This window comes from Carlito syrichta, unplaced genomic scaffold (assembly GCF_000164805.1).
Source record: "Carlito syrichta isolate Samal-C Ts95f unplaced genomic scaffold, Tarsius_syrichta-2.0.1 Scaffold305212, whole genome shotgun sequence".
NCBI lineage: Eukaryota > Metazoa > Chordata > Mammalia > Primates > Tarsiidae > Carlito > Carlito syrichta.
This window is the reverse complement of record NW_007249308.1, coordinates 142,428-148,267: the sequence shown is the minus strand read 5'-3', so window position 1 is coordinate 148,267 and position 5,840 is coordinate 142,428. Positions and strand designations below refer to the sequence as shown.

At 42.8% G+C, this 5,840-nt stretch overlaps 1 pseudogene; it reads right to left on the bottom strand.

Moving 5' to 3' along the window:
* Positions 1-224: 224 nt before the first annotated feature.
* LOC103263677 lies at positions 225-1,127 on the bottom strand (annotated as a pseudogene).
* Positions 1,128-5,840: the final 4,713 nt, after the last annotated feature.

Below are 5,840 nucleotides of genomic sequence, written 5' to 3'. Positions count from 1 at the left end.
TTTGAGATTCCTTAAATTGACAAGAGTGATTTCAAGTTTCAAAATGGCACACCAAGGTATATAAGGTAGAGTATGTCATTAAGGCAAGGGTCTCACCAAGTTTGTACACAGAGCTCTGACCCCATCATAGCCCTCCCCTCACCCTTCAGGCCTGCTTAGTCCTGCCCTCTACTCTTCCTCGGTGGCAGCTTCCAGCATCCAGAAGCCTTGAGCAGCCTTTGGCCTCACAAGTTGGGAGTGGCCCATTTAAGGAACTTCATGGCAACTTCAAAGCCAAGGAAACAGGCTGCATTGCCTGTGAAGGCTCGGGTCATCACTGCATTGAACCTCTTGTACAAAGATGTGACTCCTTGATCCCAAATCAACTCCCTCAGCACATCTCTTAAACCATTAGAATACTTCCCAGGAGATGCAGTCTGGAAGCGGGACTTGAGTACATCTGGAGGGATTGCCACAGCCCAGCTGAAGATGCCTGCAATGCCCCCAGCCACCAGGATCCCGCCCTGAGCTCACTGACCCTCTTTCCCTCTGGAGTGAAGATATTTTTCAGCCATTCATATGTCATGAAATACATCCCATTGGCTGGGACATCTCACATGAGGGTAAGCACAGTCCCTTTGTAGATGCCTCAGATCCCAGACTCTTTGTACAGCTTCTCTGCACAGTCCAAGGTACCAGTGTACTTGGTTTCCCCAGAAGAAGCCCGAATCTGTAATAAGCACTTGATCTGTTCTCCAGGAGTCATGATTGCTGTGGTGAATAAACCAGATAACATCCCAGCTGCAAACAGTTGGGGATAGCTGAGCACATCCTCTGGGTGCTTCTGTTGTAGTTTCTTCCCCAAACCAAACCCAAAGAAACACACTGCAAACACGAGGGAGACCCTGATGATAGGGGCAGCCATTCCCCGGTATAGCCCCGTGATGCCCTCTCTAATAAGAGTCTTCCGGAAACAGTCAATGGTCCCAGAGTACATGGGAGGCTTGTCCAGGCAAACTTGGTGGCTGTGTCTGCAGTCGGACCTTGATCGTGTCCAGAGGGTGCCCCACGTACACCAGACACATGCCGCCAAAGCTGCCGGCCAGCAGGTTCTTGAGCGGGCTAATGGGCTTCGGCTGACTGGCCATGGTCAGTCCATCTGTCAGTCAGTTCCTTGGCCGTCCTGGCTCTGCTGCCCCAGATGCAGCACCGGCGCCACCGACCTTTCACCCACTTTCAGGTGGGCAGGGCAAGAGCCCGGGGCAGGTGGGGAGGAGGGCCCATTTGGCCGTTGGCAACTTGCCCCAAAAATTATTTCTGTAAAAGGAGTCAATTTGTATCTGAGGCTTTGCCAAGTATCTCTGTCACAAGTTTTTTGTTCTGAACAACAAATGCCATTGGTTGGAGATTCATTAAACCAAAACAGCTTCAATCATTGCTAGTTTTAGAAATTTGTGGAAATAATCTAATGTACGCAGATTTTTAAAAAGAAAAAAAATTAACATGAATTTAGTCATTATGGGTATTTGGCAGTTCTACATGTTAGGTATCATGTTAACAAAACTGTCAAGATTCATTTAAGTGGTTATACTTTGGGGGGGGCCACAGGATGGTTTTATTTTATAAGGAAAACGTAGCCCTAATACTATGTAGATAGGTACATGTGGCTGAGATAAAATTTCCAGTAACAATATTACACTCTCAGATTCAAAAAATGAAATACAAGTAACAATTTGTAGTAAACTATATTGGGTGATTCAAAAAACAGCTCTAAGGACCACAAAGGCTCTGATGCTTCTTGGCTGGCACCAAGATGCATGTGAAGAGTTCAAATAAAAATGGTATTGTTAGACATGAGTTCAAAAAATTGGTTCTAAGGCCAGGCACAATGGCTCACGCCTGTAATCCCAGCGCTTTGGGAGGCCAAAGCAGAAGGATCACTTGCACTCAACCCAGGAGTTCGAGAACAGCATAGGCAACATAAAATAAAAATAAAATAAAATTTAAAAGTTTAAAGATTAAAAAATTATCTGGGCATGGTAGTGCATGCCTATAGTCCTAGCTACTCAGGAGGCTGAGGCAGGAGGATCGCTTGAGTCCAGGAATTCAAGGCTGTGGTAAGCCATAATGGTGCCACTGCACTGCAGCCTGGGTGACACAGTAAGACTCCCAAGTAAAAAAAAAAAAAGATTCTAAAATACTATATCATTACAATGAAGATAGAATTTTAAGTATGTAAGATTAAATTAGTGAATTAAATATCACAAGAAATATTTAACTCAGCCATTTCCATTGCACTCACCATACTTATCCTAGCCAACAGACTTATTTGGAGATTATTTCATGAGAGAAATGGCGTCTCACCATATATTGACATTGGCTTTACATTTGTCCTTACTCAGAAGGGGCATGAGTACATACAACATGGTAAGGGGCAAAAGGTTGAGATGAACAGGCAGCTGGATGAAGGACTGGCTCAGGAATAAAGAACGGTGATATGTTTTCTTATTTTTTTCACAGCAAGGTCACAAGTGTGTCCTGTACTAAGAAAGATTGGGACACTCTGGTCTGGAGGACAAGAACTAATTCACTTGAGCTCATTTTGTTCTATTCCCAGAACGACGAGTGCTCACAGAGTATTATTCATTGATGGTTGAGATGTGCCATGAGACTGTGACTGCGGCATCTTTCTAACTCATTACATAACACAATGGAATGGAATCTGAAAAACACAAAAGGTGGAGAAATGTTCCACATAATAAAATCATGTGTGATGCACATTTGACCCTCTTTACACGTTTCTCTAGCTAGTTGTTGAAATCCACTGTTGGGCTTTTTCCCGATTAAAAGTCCTCTTTTTGTTGGGCATTTTCAACGTATAGTCACATTTTGAATTGTTGCCAGCTTAAATTCTTGCACTAGGCTCCATGGCTGTCTGTTCCACCAAGACAAATAAGAACTGGCCCAACCCCTTATCTGAGTACATCGTTTGTGGTGCTGAGCAGTGATTTTCCATATCTGCCTGTCTTTGTGTTCACCCCAGGAGGAAGGGTGAGCCTGGTTTATTGAGTTCTCATTTCTCACAAAGCAGCAACATCTGGAGGTCTGAGCAGTTTGTTGGCAGGTCCAGCCCAAAGGAATTCGGCCATGGTTCCGATTGGCTCTTATCAGTAGGTGTCACGAAAGACAGCCTCGGAGACAGAAAAATAAATAGGCCAATTAAGCAATGCCGAGAGCAGACTATTTTAGAGGCATCTCTGCTCTTTTGATTGTTATTCCAACTGCAGAAGTTTCAAGAGTCTAACGATCCCCTGGCTTTCTCCCCCCGTGCTGCGAATGAACATTTTTTCCGTTGTCCAAGTGCCTTCCTTTAAGAGTTAGAGTGTGGGACAGTTAATTAACATATTTATTTTGTGGTGCCTGATGCAGCGGGTTAGCAAAATGAAAACAGATGAAGGAGATTCATTCTGACACTTGATTGCTATGAATCCACAGCTGACTATTCGTCTGCAAACCGGCTAACGAATGCTTCCTCTATTCCTTTCTCTCTGCAAAACAAGACACTTGGCATATGTAGGCTGCATAAGAACATCCCACCCTGGCCAGGCCTTCGTGTCCCTAGAGGACGCAAGCATGGGAACTCCAGTGTGAGACCATGTATTGCCATGGAAGTCACCAGGGGGAATACCCAGGCCTCTTCCTGGACAGGGGACAGACATGTCCACAGTGGCCACCACTCACCAGCTTCATTTTTCGTGACTGAGGCTGTTTCACCTGCAAAGATATCAGCCCAGTGGGTTACTCTAAATCTGATCTTCAAATTCAATCAATACCACAAAACTAAGCATAGTTACCTGAAAAAAACAAACCAGGAAATGTTCGAATAGGTGGATTTCATTTGCAAAATGGACTGTGAAAAATACTAGGGCATGGGTCCCAATGCCAGCACATTTCTGGCACATGGTGGGAGCCCAGGCAATGTTGGCTAAGTGAACGAGGCATCTGTTAACTCAGAGTATCAATAAAACTCACCGGTAAGGATCTACCCCCACCATGTGTGCTGAATTGGCATGCATTTTGGTGGGTGTCTTTGTTCTTCCTAGTTTCAGAAATATTCCCACTACAACTGGCAGATAGATCCTTAGGTTTGAAGACTAAACCAACAACTTTTGGCTCCATATCTCTTACCATTACAAATGTGAAGGTAAATGATAGCTAGCAATAACGGCAGCTGTCACTTGCTGAGTGCTTACTCTGTGCCAGACTAAGCTCTATACATTATTTTATATAATTTCACTGTCATCCTATAAGATGGATGTGAGTATTATCCCCATTTTACATATGAGAAAACTGAGATCTATACTCATTATTTGTTCAAGGAGACACAACTAGAAGACTGTAGAGCCAAGACAAGTCTGTCTGACTCTAAATCTGTTCTTCCTCTCTCTCTCTTTTTTTTTTTTTTTTGAGTCTGAGTCTCACTCTGCCACCCAGGCTGGAATGCAGTGGTACGCTCATAGCCACCGCAACCTTGACCTGTTGGACTCTGGTGATCCTTCTACCTCAGTCTTCCAAGTAGCGAAACCACAGGTGTGTGCCACCACGCCCAGTGAATTTTTTGATTTATTGTAGAGACAAGGTCTCATCAACTTGTCCAGGTTGGTCTCGAACCCCTGGACTTAGGCAATCCTCTCACCTCTGCCTCCCAAAGTGCTAGGATTACAGGCATGAGCCACCACACCTGGCTAAACTTGCTCTCTTAACTGAGTACTTTACAACTTTCTCTTCTAACATGGAATTATTAGTGGTAACTTTTAATAAAGAGAATGGAGGGTATATTTGGAAAAGAAAAAAATGGAGAATGAAGGAAAATGAGTGAAAGTTAAATCTACACTGTGGAGTTTGTTACTGGAATGTTGGTGCTTAATATATGCTGGGCACAAAAAGGCATTGCTTGGTGCCATAGTCAGGAGTTATTTATAGCCACCGCACTGCCATCTAGTCTCCAAGCTTAACAGTGAATGCCTAGTGGCCCTCCTTTTTACCATGAACATTCTTCCATAGCATCTTTCTGCAGTTTTAGACTCCCGTGTCCAAGTTACAAGATTTAATTTTTAATTATTTGGTATAATGAACAAATTATATGGGCCATAAATCTACATTTTTTATTCTCCCCCTCAAAAAATGGTTCAGTGAATTGACAACTGCATATCAAAACTCAGAACCCACTGACCCCAGGATGCTCCCACATCCAAGTCCCTCTACACAGAGCACACAGAGACTTAAATGACAAGAATGTTAAAAGTCAACCTATTTCAGGTTAAAAGTTTCCAAATCTAAAGGAACATATATGCATTTTTAAAAACTAGCCAAGGTGTTTCTTATATATTTTAGCAGATTTTATCACTTATAAACTAACAGAATACTTAGTTTTTAATGGGATTTTTTTCCAGAAATAGTCTATCCTCTAGCAAGGCATAACACATCCACCGTAGACACACTCCAGCACAGGTCAAAGAATATTGTTTGTCTATTATCCCAGATAAGGAAGATTCTTGTGGAACTTTATTTGCAACAGGCTTAGCTCAGAAAACTGGCTTTGGAAGTTAACTCTCCACGTCTTTACAAGTCATCTTGATATCACATGGGAGAAGAGTAGTTAGTGGATGATTATAACTCTTTTGTGAAGACATGTAGTATGTTTTTTTTCTCTAGGTGAATCAAGACATAAGGAAGGATTCAGTCAGGATATATCTTGTCAGTCATAACTAAACAATTTAGAAAAAGTTGTGCAGAAGCCCTGATCCTTGAAGATTCATTTACAAAACCTAAACCCCGAAGACCTGTTATGAATAGAACAT